General features: G+C 47.5%; 1 non-coding gene across 1 annotated transcript; it reads right to left on the reverse strand.

Moving 5' to 3' along the window:
* Nucleotides 1-753: 753 nt before the first annotated feature.
* LOC140605569 (U6 spliceosomal RNA) lies at nt 754-856 on the reverse strand. The gene has a single exon (XR_012008209.1). It is a non-coding gene; the product is annotated as a U6 spliceosomal RNA (small nuclear RNA).
* Between the last annotated feature and the right edge of the window lie 15285 nt (nt 857-16141).

Consider the following 16141-nt stretch of genomic DNA (forward strand, 5'->3'; position numbering starts at 1 on the left):
ATATTGGTGGTGGTGGTGGTGGTGGTGATGGTGGTGGTGATGAGACAGTATTGGTGGTGGTGGTGGTGGTGGTGGTAGTGGTAGGATGCAGGGTGTGAACTGAGTGGGGGAGGAAGGCGAAGGGAAGCAGGGGGCAGAGCACAGAAGGCCCACCAGGGGCAAGCCCAGGGTAGCCTCACGGACCCCTGGGTCATCCTGGACGTGGGTGCTGCACCCATCAGGACCCTGATGGACTGAGAGCAGGACACACAGCAGGGAGCCCTTCCCTTGGAGCCCTGGCCGCACATCCCACATCTGCCAGACCTGCTGCACCTGCCGCTGAGGGACTTGGGTGCAGTGTCACCGATCCTCCCATGTCTCTATGTGCTCCCTCAACCCACATTCCTGACGCACCTGCTGTGTGCCCGGCGCTCGGGAGGCCGGCTCCCCGCGAGGCCGACTCCACCTGCGGCCACTTTGCCTGCTGCCCACGCTGGGCCCCAGACAGGGGCACACACACCGGGGGCTACTTCCCACAGCCGGGAGGGGGCCTGCGAGATGGGGCACTGGCCCCCAGGGACAGGGCTCATCCTGCTTAGAGGCGGCGTCTCCTCCCGCAGCCCCGCACTGAGGAGATGCAGGAGGAGGTAAGCTTGCCCCTCCTCCCTCCTCCCATTCCTCCCCCTCCTCCCCCTTCTCCTCCTCCTCCCCCTCTTTCTCCTCCCCCTCCTCCTCCTTCTCCTCCTTCTCCTCCTTCTCCTCCTCCCCCCCCTCTTCTATATGGAACATTTCATGAACTTGCATGTCATCCTTACACAGAGGCCATTCTAATCTTCTCTGTAGCGCCCTAATTTTACCATGTGCTGCTGAAGCGAACACTCTGCTGTCTCTTCTTAGAAGGGCGTGCATCCCATCATCGGGGCTCCAGCCTCATGACCTCGTCACTCCCTCAAGCTCTATCTCCTGACACCGTCACCTCGGGGACTTAGGATTTCAACATACAGATATGGGGCTTGGGGAGATGTTACAGCTGCAGCATGTAACACTGACTCACCCTACCCACACCGAAAGAAACACAACTGCTTCGAGCCTAAACACCTCCAACAGCATGGTTAATATTAGAGTGTATGTAAGATTAAAATATCTGGTTGTAAAATAGGAAGTGAGTAAGAGGCAGGAGAAGAAACGGGGGTAATGGAAACCATCGCTTCCGTGAACTTGCTTTTTGGGGAAGATGGGAGAGTAAAGTGAGCAGAGCATGCGAGGCCTTTGGTCCAAATTTCATCTTCCCTACACGTAAGCAATGAGACCTAACCTTGTCTCAACTTGAGTTTTTCATTGTAAACTGAATCCCTACTTCATATGACTTTGGGGGAAATGTTAAATAGGATATGTGCAGAGCAGGAGACCTCGTCCTGTGCAGTCATGCAGCCGGGGGTGCCCACGTCACCCTCATTAGCACCATCACCAGCCTCCCCACTGCTCCTTCCACACAGTACCAGGCACTCGTAGGGCTCGCATAACTCCAAGTATGGATCAGTTGGTCACAACTATCCTAGAACGTAGAGCCTGTGGAAGGGGCTTAATCTTATTCATTGAGAATCAAAGAACTGTGCTTCTGCAAAGTAAAGACCCTTTTCAATTCCAGTGTGACCTGAAATATACAGAAAATGGATTGAAGTATAACCGTGTGGGCAGAAACTACAGGCAGCAGGACGCACAGTTGCTCTCAAAGAGAGCACCCATGGGTGCTTGCTTGCGTGGCAGAGGGAGTTAAGCATCTGACCCTTGGTTGCAGCTCAAGTCACAATCTCGAGGTGGTGAGATGGATGCATTGGGCTCTGTGTGCAGCAGGGAGTGTGCTCGAGACTCTCTCTCTCTCTCTCTCTCTCCCTCTCTCTCTGCTCCTCCACACCCCTGCTTGCTCTCTCTCTCCCCCTAAAATAACTTAAAAAGAAAAAAAAAAAAAAAAGAGGGCACCCAGTATAGAAACACAGGGCCAAACTCGGATGGAGTCAAGGTGATCTCCTCGCTAATAATCACCTATCAGTGTGGCTTTCACAAAGCACCTTAGAAAGCAACAACTTCCTTGAAACACATTGAAAGACACATTTGCTTAAAATCTCAAGGTGGACGGAGCACCCAGGTGGCTCAGTCAGTGAAGCATCTGCCTTCAGCTCAGGTCATGAACTCAGAGTCTGGAGGTCGAGCCCCAGATGGGGCTCCCTGCCTAGGGGAGAGTCTGCTTCTCCCTCTGCCCTGCCCCACCACTCATGCTCTCACTCTCAAATAAGTAAATAAGGTCTTTTAATACTAAAAAAAAATCCCAACTTTGAGAAACTAGATATTTGGACGTTTCTGCCGATCGGAAAGACGTGGTGCTCCAGCCCGGAGCCGCAGAGCCAGCAGAAACGCGGTGAGCAGAAGCTCCAGGACCGAGGTAGTGCCATCCCCCTGCACACGCTCCTCAAGGGTCACTTGAGGAGCCACAGTCACAGTGAGGCATGGGTACGTGTGCCTGTGCATGTGCAAGAACACGGCTGCAGCTCTCTGAATTCCGCTGCACGTCATTCTTTCCACGGCCGAGTTTCTGTCCTTCTCTCTGCATGTATTTCTCACCTTTATGAGCATCTCAATGTCAAAAATGCTGCTCCAGGAGAATTACAGCGTGACGTCTGGGCACCGATGACTGTGGTCACGGTTTGTCCACACTCGCAGGGAGATGTCGGGAAGGAAATTTCCCAAGTGCGCGTCGTGGGAAACACGTACCTCTCCAGTCTCTGGCCTTGTTTTTGACACTTTTTAAAACATCGTGTTTTAAAAAGCTGGTAGGCCCCATGGGCGGGCGCCAAGCAGCAGGCCCAGGGCTCACAGGTGTAGCCAGGCAGGGCCTCCGCCCAGGCGGCCTGGCCCAGAGTCCACGCTCCAGACGCCCCGCTTCCCCAGCTGCTCCCCCCCCCCCGAAAATCTTTCCCATTGGAGGTTCTGGTTCAGCTCAGGGGACCCCCTCTGTGGGTTGGTCCTGAAGAGTGCACGTGGTAAGTGCCCTTGTGTTCCCCTTCGTGTGACGGGGGATGCGGCCGACGGCCCGTAACCTGCCCCCGCCGCCACCCAAAGGCGGGGACCCAGGGACCGCACGTGCCGGAGCCCGCCTGTGCTGGGGCCTGGTGACCGCTGTGCTGAGCCGCCCTGCAGCCTCCGGTGCAGACGTTGCTCCTCCGTGCAAAAACCCACGTCTTTGCACACACACCGGCAGCCCCCCAAGTTGCCCTTCCAACTTGACGTCTGAGAAAAGAAACGGTTAATAAAACAACAAAAACCTTGGAAGGACACCTCGGAGAATCACACTGTTAAAAGAACAAACCGGTGCCCCGAGGACGGTAACGGCTTTACACCCCAACTCCGGCGGCCGGTGCAAACGTTAATAATGTGAAGAAGGTAGGTGTGAGCATGACATTTTGGTGTCAGGACGCTCAGCAGGAACCAGCCTTTCAAAGGGACATAAATCCGTATCCAGATTTCTTCAAATATCAACTCTGCCGGGAAGTAGCAGCTAAGAGCTTTAGAGCAACATTTCCATGACAAAAGTCGGGCTTTGCTCCTGTTCCCATCCCGGATCCCAGTCCCCTCCCTGCAAGACAGCGACACTCATTCAGTCGCATTCAATAGCTTCCCGAAGTGTCTTCTGCTCAGTACATCCATTTTTTTCTCTAATTATATTGATTTTAGCAAATTGCAGTGTCCGTCTGAGCTGATTTCCAAATATCAAAAACCTTCAATGAAAGGGAAACACAAACGCGTGGGGCTCCAGCCAGACCCGGCACATTGTCCCCCCAAGGGCCTCCGGGAGCAAGGCCGCGTGGGACACGGAATTCCCAAGAACAAGCGGCCCCTGGGATGGCCAGCGCCACCCCCTCGGGTGTTGCTTGTTCTACTTGCCTGGTAACTGGGTCAAAGTCAAGGGCCGGCGCCGTGCTTGCACTTTCCACGTGGTGTCTCAGGGTGATCAGAAGGCAAATCGACACCTAAGGGATGTTTCTAAAACCCAATCCGAGTGCTTTCATCGGCCGGCAGGAGGAACAGCTTAGGCCCTGGACGGACACGACCGCTTTCTTTTTTAAAAACAGAAGATTGGGGCGCCGTGGGGGGGTGGGGGCTCAGCGGTTGAGCATCTGCCTTCGGCCCACGGTGTGAACCCAGAGTCCCAGGATCAAGCCCCTCATCGGGCTCCCTGCAGGGAGCCTGCTTCTCCCTCTGCCTGTGTCTCTGCTTCTCTCTCTGTGTCTCTCATGAATAAATAATTTTTAAAAAATACTTTTAAAAAATAAAAATAGAAGACATTTCTGTGCAGGCTTCACTGCCACCGACCACAGGGCTGACCCCCGGGCACTGAGCTGTCCATCCTGCGCTCCTGCCCCCCTTCCGACGGTCAGCGTGCAGTGGCCCTGCCCGTCCACACCTGTGCGCACACACCCGATCATTTAAAATGTTTCCCAAATATGTATTGGGCATCAAATCTTTGCTGGGTGTGATGCTACAAACCCAGTGAGGCAGGGAGGAGAAAAATCCAGACCCGACTGCTGCTGGAGCTCACTTCCTCCCGAACGGGACTTTCACATTGAGCTGCCCGGCAACACACACCTTTCCTCCCTGACCCTTGCACCTGGGACGCCCCCATCGTCTCAGCCACCCAGGTGGGAGGCCTGGAGTGGGTGCTGACCCCGCTGTCTCTGTCCCAGCGACTGTAAAGGCCAGTCCCAGGAGACCCGGTCCCCAGTTGCCTCCCACAAGCTTAATGAAGAGGCTCCTTATCCACTTCTCACTTCTTATTTTTCTCCACTGCCTTGATGTCAGGTTAAGGATTATAAAATGGAGAAATAGCATGTCACTTGGGTGGTAAACTTCCCCTGGCTCTCCCATTGACTACTCCTCGCACAAAATCCCGGGTAGCCTCCTGACTCCTCTCTTGCCCATTGGGTGACAGGCGGAGGGGCAGCCTAGCATCCCTCTGAGTCAGTCTTTGCCCTGCTCAGAACACCCCAGTCCAGGCCTTCGACCGCAGCCAACAGCTATACCTCCGCTTAGCAGTTCACTTGTTTCTCTGCCTTAAAATCTGTTTTTAAAGGGTTTCACATTGGGGGTGCCCAGCTGGCTCGACAGGTGGAGCATGGGACTCTTGATCTTGGGATTGTGAGTTCAAGCTCCACGTGTGGTGAAGAGTTCACTTAAAAAAATTTTTAGAAGGTTTCAGCTTTCTCTTAGGTGACCAGATAGGACACCAGAGGACAGAGATACTTTTAGCGTTAAGTAATATACAACCCTTCGAGTGGACTCTCCTGCGCACTTTCCCAGACCCTTGCATTTTCTAAAATGTGGCACCCACTGTGCGTGTGTGCAAACACATATTCACTCATATTCCTGGTTTCCTATATCCTTTCTTCGGCAAGTCTTCCCCCGATCCTGAAACGATCCCACAGTAGTGTACTGTAGTTTCAGGCCGGGAAGCATCTACCAATGGTTGCAAGACCCTCCCAGTGACCTCTCCCACTTCAGGAGCTCAGCACGCAGGTGAGCTGATGCTCACCGACGGAGCAGGATGAAAGCCTTGGACACAGTCTGGGAAGGTCCGTCCTGCCCTCTTCTTCCCCCTGCAGAGAGCCCAACGACCTCATCCCCACACTCACCTCCCCTTCTCCGCCAGCTCCTCTTGTTGGATGCTGCACTCCATCTTCTTGCAGGCATGGGAAGATTGCCCTGGCAACCCTGCCCTTCCATCCCCTCCTTTTTTTTTTTTTTTTAAGATTTTATTTATTCATGATTCATTATTATTATTTATGTATTATTCATGAGTACACAGAAAGAGTGAGAGGCAGAGACACAGGCAGAGGGGAAGCAGGCTCCATGCAGGGAGCCCGATGTGGGACTTGATCCCGGGACTCCAGGATCATGCCCTGGGCCAAAGGCAGGTGCTAAACCACTGAGCCATTCAGGGATCCCCCCATCTCCTCCTTTCTTGACACCGATTTTTCCACTGCACAGATTATTTGCATTGGTCTACAATAAGCTGTTTTTCCCCCATCCTAAAAAGTAGACAAAACAAAACCCTAAACCTCTTCCCCTCCACCCACAGCTCCTTTTTTCCTGTTCTCTTTCATAGTAGGAATGTTTGTCTGAAAATCATCATCTATTTTGTAGTTTATTTTTTTTTAAAGATTTCACTTATTTGAGAGAGAGTGAAAGAGCATGAGTGCTGAGGAGGGGCAGAGGCAGAAGCAGACTCCCCAATGAGCAGGGAGCAGGACATGGGGCTCCATCCCAGCACCCCAAGATCAAGACCTTAGCTGGATGCAGATTCTTAGCTGACTGAGCCACCCCTATTCTGTCTTGAATTCTTCCTAGATTTTCTTAACCCCATTTCCATCAGGCTTTCTCTCCCACCACCTCCCTGCAACTGCTCTTGCCACAGTCCCCAAAGAACCCACACTGACACCTAATATGCATCGTCAGCTTCCTGACTTGGTCAGTGGTAGTCCTCCTCCCTGAAGTGCCTTCCAACATTATCTCAGGGGACACTGCATGGTGTTCTGCTCCCCTGAGGCACTGTGGCATGCCCTTCACTGCGTTTTCCTCATCACTCCAGCTCATGTTTCCTCTCCCCATACTCTCTAGGCCCCATCCCTTTGTGTTGATGAGTCCTGATGGCTCCTGAACTCAGACTCCTTTATCCTGCTGACCACTGGCACACCCCACTGGACATGTCATGGGCACCTCAAGATTAAGGTACCTGAGTCCTGCTCCATTCCTCCCCGATGCCCATCACACTTCAAAAGGTCTACCCTCATGATTGTGGCAGTTTGAAAGACACCATCCTGGCTCTTAATCTTCAGCAAACACTTCTGACCTCAATGTCCCCAAGCAATTATGAAATTACAGTCAAGCTGCCCATCCTTGAAAAGGACACTTCTCTCTCATAGAGGTAAGGTTTGAGCCAACAAGCCATCGTGGCCAGCGAGTCAGTGGAGGGGTCACAATGAGCCTCTTAGGCTCTGCTGGATCCCTCTCAGCTCTGGGAGCAGGATGATATAGGGCGAATATTTGAAGCTCTCAAGTCAATGAGCAACAAAGATCAGTCAGCAAAGACTTATGGGATTTGAAGATGAGAACTGCCCTCGGAGCACTACATATTATTAGTTTCAGATATTCCCCATGGTTAAAAGCCACTGAGGCAAAACTATTCATCACCCAAGAGCATATGAAATCAAATAGGAGATAAAGCCAGATGGTAAATACTGGGAGGAAGAGCAAATTTTGCCGATCCCTGATGCTGACACACCTAACTGTGTTCTTGAAAAAAATACATGCAAATAATTTAAGTAAGAAGTGGCAACAAATCCTCAGAGTGATTCTTACTACAACTGGTGTAACATATTGAAATGGGTCTCTTCTTATCTATTGCTCTGCAGGTGAAAAAGGAGCCATCATTTTAAGAGCATTATGTTCCCATAACGGGCATTGAGGAGTGTTACCCAAATGGCATCCAGTGTTCCCAAAAGCCAAGGAAAGCTTTCATTTTATAAACTGTAGGCTTTCTAGAAATTAAAAGATCTATGAAATTTCTTTTAAGATCTTTCTCATGTTTTACACAGAGTGATAATGATGATCATCATGTACTGAGCATCTATAATTATCTTCACAATAGACATACAAGTTATCTATTATGTCCGTTGGTGGAAAAGACTGAGTTTGGCCAACGAGACAGAAAGTCACAGGACTGGAGTTTGAACCTAGATTTATGAACTTCCTTCAATGCCATGATGCCTCCCTACCTCAGACAAAGAATCAGAGAACAAAAAAAAAAAAAAAAAAAAAAAAAGGACATAGAAAACATAGCTAAAATTACCAAATTAGACAGATTAAAGTCTGTAACGTTAAATTAATCCACAAATAAATCCTACTTTGGGAACTTTGGATGAATTTTAGCTGCCCTTTCCAGGCATAGGACCACTCTTAAAGATCCCCCATGGCACTGCCATGCTCTGTTTATTTTTATTTTAATGTCTCTAATTTGGTGTGCAGCCAAAGTCATTTTCCTTGGCCAAGGATTAGTTAATTCTTGTATTTTGTGCCAAGAACCAATGATAAATTACTTAGATTTTGCAAGAAATTGCCCATTTCCATATATCAGACTTTCATATGAATCATTAAGTTTCATCAAATGGCCTTCCCGATCCCCTCAGCCCGACTGAACTTTAGACAGGCTTCTTCCTGACGTTTCTCCCTGACCTCCTTTTTCTCAGAGGATTTACTTTAGAAAACTTTCTATTGCAAATTCTTTCTTTGCCCCTAGAGACATAAATCTTCTGCAACCCAGGACTGTCCTTCTCAAGACCCTGGAGCCCGCTCTCTGAAATGTAATCCTCCAGGACCAGAGTCCCCGCCTCCCAGTCTACGGGAGGAGAAGCCTGACTTCTTGACTAGAGCCGATCAGTGACCAAGGATGGATGAATTCCAGGGACCAACCCATCCCCAAGGTCCTTCAGTACTTTTGCCCTAACCCAATTCTTAAGACTCTCCCACCTTCTGTCCCCTCAATGGAGTTGAGTTCAATCTCTTCCTCCTACTGTGACAGTCTCATTTCCCGGTGACAACAGCCTTGGATACAATCTTCCTTGCCCATTGAACTCCATCAGTGCAAGCTTTCCTTGACGAGCTAACGGAATCTAAATGTCATGGGATTTCCAGGAGATAATTCGAGGTGGATGCACCATAATGCTGGAGAGCCTCTGGAGGCAAGTGCCTGCTGGCTCAGCAGGTTTATAAGACATGGATATTTAAACTCATTCAGTCAAATGTCCCATCCTTTACCAAGTCATTTTCTGTAATAATAAACCTCTAAAATTCACATCATTATAAACATCCATTCATCTGGGAAATACTTGAGCTCATTTTAAATCTCTGTCTGATTTACTTTCAAGCCATCATGTAGGTCAAATGTTTTAAATCATTTTCTGATTAAACCCATACCACCCACGATCAGAAGGGGAAACAACTGGCACGATCACATCAGGAGCACAGATTAAGAAAGGAAAAGGAAGAGTGTCAATTGTAACTAGGGAATTGCATACATAGAAAGAAAAAAAAAAAATAGAACATCAGAAACCCGGGGGGAAACTGTCAAGCATAGGGCAGGGGGAAGAGATACATAAAGGGATTTGATGAAATGTGAAAAAAAATAGATCTCCCCCCAAAATTATCCCTTAACAAGCAAAAAAAAAAAAAAAAAAAAAAAGGAGAAAGAAAGAAAACATCAAGGAAGGAGTGGAGTGGATAGCTTCTTGAGAAGAAAGAATGGCCTTCCGCAGAGACGGTAAGAGTCCCTTCCCTCAAGAATCTTGCAGTTCCACCACATACAAAAAGGTAAAGAAAAGAATCGGGGAGGGAGGAGCAATGATGTCATCCCCACAGGGTGCCCAGGCAATTAGGGACGAGGCCAGAACAAGAAGTCGGCGCTCCTGATTACCCTCCAACATCTCACTCTGTGATCCATGGCCCCTTTCTGCCAATAGAGCTAATTACCGAGCGTGGTAATTATATTCTTCTTCCTACATTTCTTGGGCAATTTCAATTACATAAGGTGTCATTCCTCCAAGTCAAGTTCTTGCTGATCATAAATAAAGCTCTTGCTGATGATAAATAAAACTCTTAATAATCTAGACTTGAAGTGAGATGCAATCTCAGCCCCTTGTGACTTCAAGAGCCCTGGAGAGTCAATTTAATTCTCGTCGCTCTCCAGCATGAGGACTCGTTTCTACAGATACAGCCCTGGCTTTCCCCCTCGTGAACCTGTCCCTGGGGTGCCTGCTGCATACATCTACGACTCAGATGGGCTTGGGTTTTGTTGTCATTATCTCAAAATGCATCTATTACTTGCAGACTCTTGAGTCAACGTATAGCCGAAAACTCAATTCAATTTAAGAACAAAAAGAATAAAATTCCCCCAAAAGATGAGGGCAGAATGATAGGCACTGCAGAAATGTAGAGAGATTGAAAAAGGTCCTAAGAGGCAAAGAAGATTAAAAACAGGGAAGGTTAGCTTGAAGACATCGACAAAACCCAGATAGCGCTTTGGGAGAGAATTTCCATAGAATATCTGCTTCCTTCCGTTCCAACGGCACCGACCGGAACCCAGGGCTCACTCTGACCTTACCTGTCACGACGTGGGGGGGGAAAGGTGAACCTGTAGTTGCTATGGCAACCTCCCTTTTAGGCTTCCACCTCTCATTTTCTTCAATTCATCTTCTCTGAGTTGCTTATCTTTCCTCTTTATCAAGTTACCAGCTCCTCTGCAATTATTTTTAAAATTTGACTTAAAATCCCAGCTGTATTGTTAAGGGTTCTATACACATTAGTAAAGCAAAATCACTTCCTGTCATAAACCCCTGGCTCACTGCGATGAGCTTTATTAAACAGCTACCATCCAAAGCTCATTTTAATGATGAGCTAACATCCCCAGGTGCGCTGTGTGTGTGTGTGGGCGGGTGTGTGACAACGTTGGGGGACAAGAATTCAAGGGCTCATTTATTTGAGAAGACTTGCCCTCCATGGTTCTGCTAAATGTACCCAAATTTCAGAGTTGCTATAAGTCCTTCCTTTATGCATTTATGCCCTCGTGGATTTCAGGGGTGGGGGGCAAGTATGAGAAGAGAAGGGTCATCAGAGCAGAAGTGGGGATGCCACTCTCCTGACAATGAGAATGGGCTCTTGGGTAAGTCAGTGCACCCCACCTGGCCATACCTGTGCTTTCTCTGTCTCAGAGATGCTGTGAGTGTTCAGACAGATATTGCACATAAAAAACGGTATGCCAATGGAGGCTATTATTATGTAATTTAGATGTTTTCTACACCATCAAAATTCGTCTCTGAGAGCTGCTGGCTGCTCACGGTGACAGCCATGCGTAGCCTTAGTGAGCGTAATTGGGCAGCGAGCCATCCTGCTTCCTGGATTAGTGAGTTTTTGTTTATGAAGAAGTTCTCGATGTTTAGAGTTTTTTTTTTTTTTTCTCCATACTTGCTAATTGGCCTTAAATGCTAGTAAAGAAAAAGCTGCTACTGACAGCAAATTAAAGTTGCCTTCGTTTCATTTCTTTTGAAGCCCTGTTTACCCTAAGACAGGATTTATTTTTTGTTCCACATTTTTTTAAAGTTTTTTTTTTTTTTTAATTATGTTAGGTGGTAAAAATATAAAGAAAAACATGGTTCAATATGTAAGCTCTTTGGGTGATTTATTTTTTTAGATTTATATTCAATTAGCCACCATAGAGTAGATCATTAGTTTCTGATGTAGAGTTCAATAATCCGTCAGTTGTGTATAACACCCGGTGCTCCTCTCATCACGTGACCTCCTTAATGGCCATAGCCCAGTTACTCCACCCTCCCCACGTCCCCTCCAGCAACCCTCAGTTTGTTTCCTAGAGTGAAGAGTCTCTCGTGGATTTTCTCCCTGATGACTTCCCATTCAGTGTTTCCTCCCTTCCCCTATGATGCTCTGCCCTGTTTCTTATATGCCACATATGAGTGAAACCACATAATTGGCCTCCTCTGGTTGACTTATTTCACTCTGCATAATACCCTCCAGTTCGGTCCACATCGATCTAAATGGTAAATAGTCATCCTTTCTGATGGCCGAGTACAACTCCATTATGTATATAGGCCACATCTTCTTTATCCACTCATCTGTTCAAGGACATCGCAGCTCTTTCCCCAGTTTGGCTATAATGGACACTGCTGCTGTGAACACTGGGGTGCAGGTGCCCCTTAGGCTCACTACATCTATATCATTGGGGTAAATACCTAATAGTGCAATTGCTAGGTCATAAGGAAGCTCTATTTTTAACTCTTTGAGAAACCTCCACACTGTCCTCCAGAGCAGCTGCCCCAGCTTGCAACAGTGCAAGAGGGTTCCCCTTTCTCCACACCCTCACACCAATATTTGTTGTTTCTTGAGTTGTTAATTTTAGCCATTCTGACTGGTGTGAGCTAGTATCTCATTGTGGTTTTTATTTGTATTTCCCTGATGACAAGTGATGCGGAGCATATTTTCATAGGTCTACTGGGCATTTGTGTCTTCTTTGGAGAAAGGTCTGTTCACGTCTTCTGTCCATTTCTTCACTGGATTCTTTTTTTTTGGGGGGGTGGGGTATAATTGAGTTTGATAAGTTCTTTATATATGCTGGGTATTAACCCTTTATCTATTAGGTCATTTGCAAGTATCTCCTCCCATTCTGTAGGTTGGTTGTCTTGTAGTTCTGTTGATTATTTCCTTTGCTGTGCAGAGGCTTTTTATCCTGATGAAGTCCCAATAGTTCATGTTTGCTTTTGTTTCCCTTGCCTTTTGGAGACATGTCTCACAAGAAGTTGCTGTGGCCAAGGTCAAAGAGGTCGCTGCCTGTGTTCTCCTCTAGGATTTTGATAGATTCCTGTCTCACATTTAGATCTTTCATCCATTTTGAGTTTATCCTTGTGTCTGGTGTAAGAAAATGGTCTAGTTTCATTCTTCTGCACGTGGCTGCCCAATTTTTCCAGCACCATTTATTGAAGAGACTGTCCTTTTTCCATCAGATATTCTTTCCTACTTTGTCAAATATTAGTTGACGGCCCATTTCTGGGTTCTCTATCCTGTTCCATTGATCTATGTGCCTGTTGTTATGCCAGTACCACACTGTCTTGAGGCTTACAGATTTTAATATAGCCAGAAGCCCAGAACCAGCTTTGGTTTTCTTTTTCAACATTCCTCTGGCTATTCAGGGTCTTTTCTGGTTCCATACAAATTTTAGGATTATTTTTTCTAGCTCTATGAAAAATGTCAGTGGTATTTTGATAGGGATTGCATTGAATGTGTTGATGGTTCTGGGTAGCATGGACATTTTCACAATATTTATTCTTCCAATCCATGAGCATGGAATGTTTTTCCATTTCTTTGTGTCTTCCTCAATTTCTTTCATAAGTGCTCTTTGGGTATTTTAAATTCCATAAGAGGGCAGCCCAGGTGGCTCAGCGGTTTGGCGCCACCTTCAGTCCAGGGTGTGAACCTGGAGACCCGGGGTCAAGTCCCACGTGGAGCCTGTTTCTCCCTCTGCCTGTGTCTCTGCTTCTCTCTCTGTGTCTCTCATGAATAAATAAATAAAATATTTAATAAATAAATAAATAAATTCCATAAGAGTATATTTTGCATGTGTGCACACATGTGCATATTTGTATGTGTGGTATGTGTGCACATGTGTGCGCATTGTGCGCATGTGTGTGCAAGTGTGTGGTGTGTGCATGTGTATGCACATGTATGCATGTGTGTACATGTATCTGTATACGTGTATGTGTGTGTGTGCATATGTAGGAGGATTTGGCAACATTCTGGATGGTTTTAAGGCCATTTTGAATAGCTATAAGGGGAATAGTTGGGATTTATTAAGAACTTTAGTCATATAGGTTTAATTTGAAGTTTGGGGTCCCAAATCAGTCTTCATATGTATACTATATTTTCTCCAGGGTTTTATACCAATTTGAGATGTGACTGGCTTCTGCCATTTATAACTTTTGAGGCTCCAAAGCATCTCAAACCTCTCGAGGCCTTGGTTTGTACACCCCTACAAATAGAGATGGTGTTACCCATTTTCCAGGCTCCAGAGCTCAAGAGCACACCGTAGAATGCCTGACAGGCAGTAGGTTCTCAGTGACTCTGTGACGGTGGGCAGGACCAGAATCCTGACGCACTGCTGGTAAGACCTCTTTGCGAGCAGTCCTCCAGTGAGACGTGGAAACTAGAGTAGCGTTGGCCTTGCCACATTCCTGCCGAGCTTCACGCGCCCACACAGAAGGGAAGAGCCACATTCCATCCTCCAATCTGTATTTCAGGGACCATTTTAGAAATGACCTCATCTCTCTCGCTTACTCTTAGCACTGATCTATCTACTTTCCATAGGACAACACATCTCAGTGGAAAGACCGTGAGGGGAAATACGATGGCAGGCCTCCTACCTCATACACATACACTCATACACACTAATCCTACACCAAAGCCTTCAAACCCTAAATCTGTGGGTATGGAAACCCTCTCACTTACTTTTACTAAAGACAAAAGAACTAGGGACAAAGGTCTGACATCATGAGAACATTAACTCAAAAGCAATTATCCAAGTCAGTGGCTGTGGAGAAAGGCATCAAGAATTAATTAGGATCTCCTCTTCATGCTAAGGAGCTACAGTGGAGCTGTAGGAGCGTGGGCTCTGGGGGTCAGGGAGCCTGGTCTCTGATCCAAGTCGCATTCATTGGCGGCGATGCATCTGCCAAGTTATAAACCCTCTCCCTTGGTTTCCTCAAAGTGGGATGAAAAATAAGATAGTACACACAATGCACTCGGAACATTCCGTGGTGAGCAGCACACATGCAGTGAGTGTGAGCTGCTCACAGGGGCACAGGCACCGCCAACACCAGAACAACAAGGACTTGTGGTGATCAGAGACAGGTATGAACAGCACGCTGTGCTCCTGAGACATACACCGTAAGGTCAGAAACATAATCATGTGGCTTTACCTGCAGAGGACTTGCCCAGTGTCGGGCCACCACTGCAGGTTGCACACACATTACTGGACTAATGTCACCATTGACCTGTCAGGCAGGCAGTGTCATCCCCTTTTTGCCCATCAAGAAGGGTTAAGTCATTTGCTCAGGGCCATGCAGCTCGTGACGGTGGAGCAGGGATTCGAACCGAAGCAGATCTCAGCAGAGTGGGAGGTCCTCAGCGCCAGGGTGGGTGGGGCTGCTTGAATGACCATAATCGTGGGGAACATGCATTCCCGCCACCCTGCACATTACTTTTTCCTTTCTTTTTTCTTTTTTATTTCTTTTTAGTTTGCTTTTTTCAACTCGCTGTTCCCTCCTTTATGAACTGGAGACAATATTATTTTCCATCTGTGTACACCAAGGTTTTTGTGGGGACTGAATCAAGTACTTGGCAAGATGGCTTTGTTTTGGTGGTGGTGGTGGTGGTGGGTGTTTTGTGTGTGTGTGTGTGTGTGTGTGTGTGTGTGTGTGTGTGTTATTCTGTGTTTCCTAGTAAACGTCTTTGGAAGCTCACAGTCCACCTCTGGGAGGTCTCTGTAGGAAAGCCCGGTCACAGGAGTTGCTCTGGGCTTGCTGTTGATCTTAGGAACTGGACATCCACTGGTCACAGCCGACAGAATGGCTCTATGCAGAAGTCAGGTGTAGGCCCTGGCCTGTGGTCTTGCCCCATAAATAAATAAGACACAAGCACAATTATTGTCATGTTTGCTGCATTATGGATAAAACCAGCTTTGCATCTGGATTACAGGGAAAGAGAAGACATGCCCTTGGCCAGTGCCTTCCCACACCCTCTTATCCTTCCCAGCTATTTAGTTCTGAAGGACAGAATTAGGCCTTTTTAAAATAGAACATGGACCCTTGAGAGGCGGGACCTCAAACAATGATTTGCTGAAGCAGGTAGGACCCCGGGAGAGTTTATTTGCAGGTGCTGTGCCACAATCTGCTGACGAGCAGGCTCTGAAGGCAGGAGTGTGGAGTTGGCCAGAAGATCAAGGTGGCTAATGCCTAATACCTTTACCTCGGGTGACATCGTCTAATGTCCCCTCTCTGGCTTTTCACGGGGACGGTTCCCAGCCAGATGCTGAAGGCACAGAACATGGGAGCGCTCTGGCCACTTCGGTTGCTGTTTCATCTCCAGCTGGTCTGTAATCTCTCTATAAAAGTACTGTGAGTCTTAGTGGGCCATTTTCCCCAAGATTTTCACTGTAATTTTAGAAGTTGGCTTTTATATTTATGTTAATCACTTTTCTTCTGTTGTTATTGGATGGTTCTGCTGGGGCCGCCACAACAATATGTGATGGAACTGGGTGAATTAAACAGACACTTAATTCCTCCGGTCCTGGAGGCTCAGAGTCCAAGACGAACGTGTAGGCAGGACTACTGAGTCCTCCCTCCTCAGCTTGTGGATGACCATTGATCCCTTTTGTCCTCACATGACCTTTCTTCTGTGTCCAAATTCTCTCTCCCTACAAGGACCCTAATTCTACTGAATCAGGGACCATCTATAGGACCTCATTTAACCTTAAATATCTCCTTAAAGGCTCTAA

Source organism: Canis lupus, chromosome 15, assembly GCF_048164855.1.
Source record: "Canis lupus baileyi chromosome 15, mCanLup2.hap1, whole genome shotgun sequence".
NCBI classification, from domain to species: domain Eukaryota; kingdom Metazoa; phylum Chordata; class Mammalia; order Carnivora; family Canidae; genus Canis; species Canis lupus.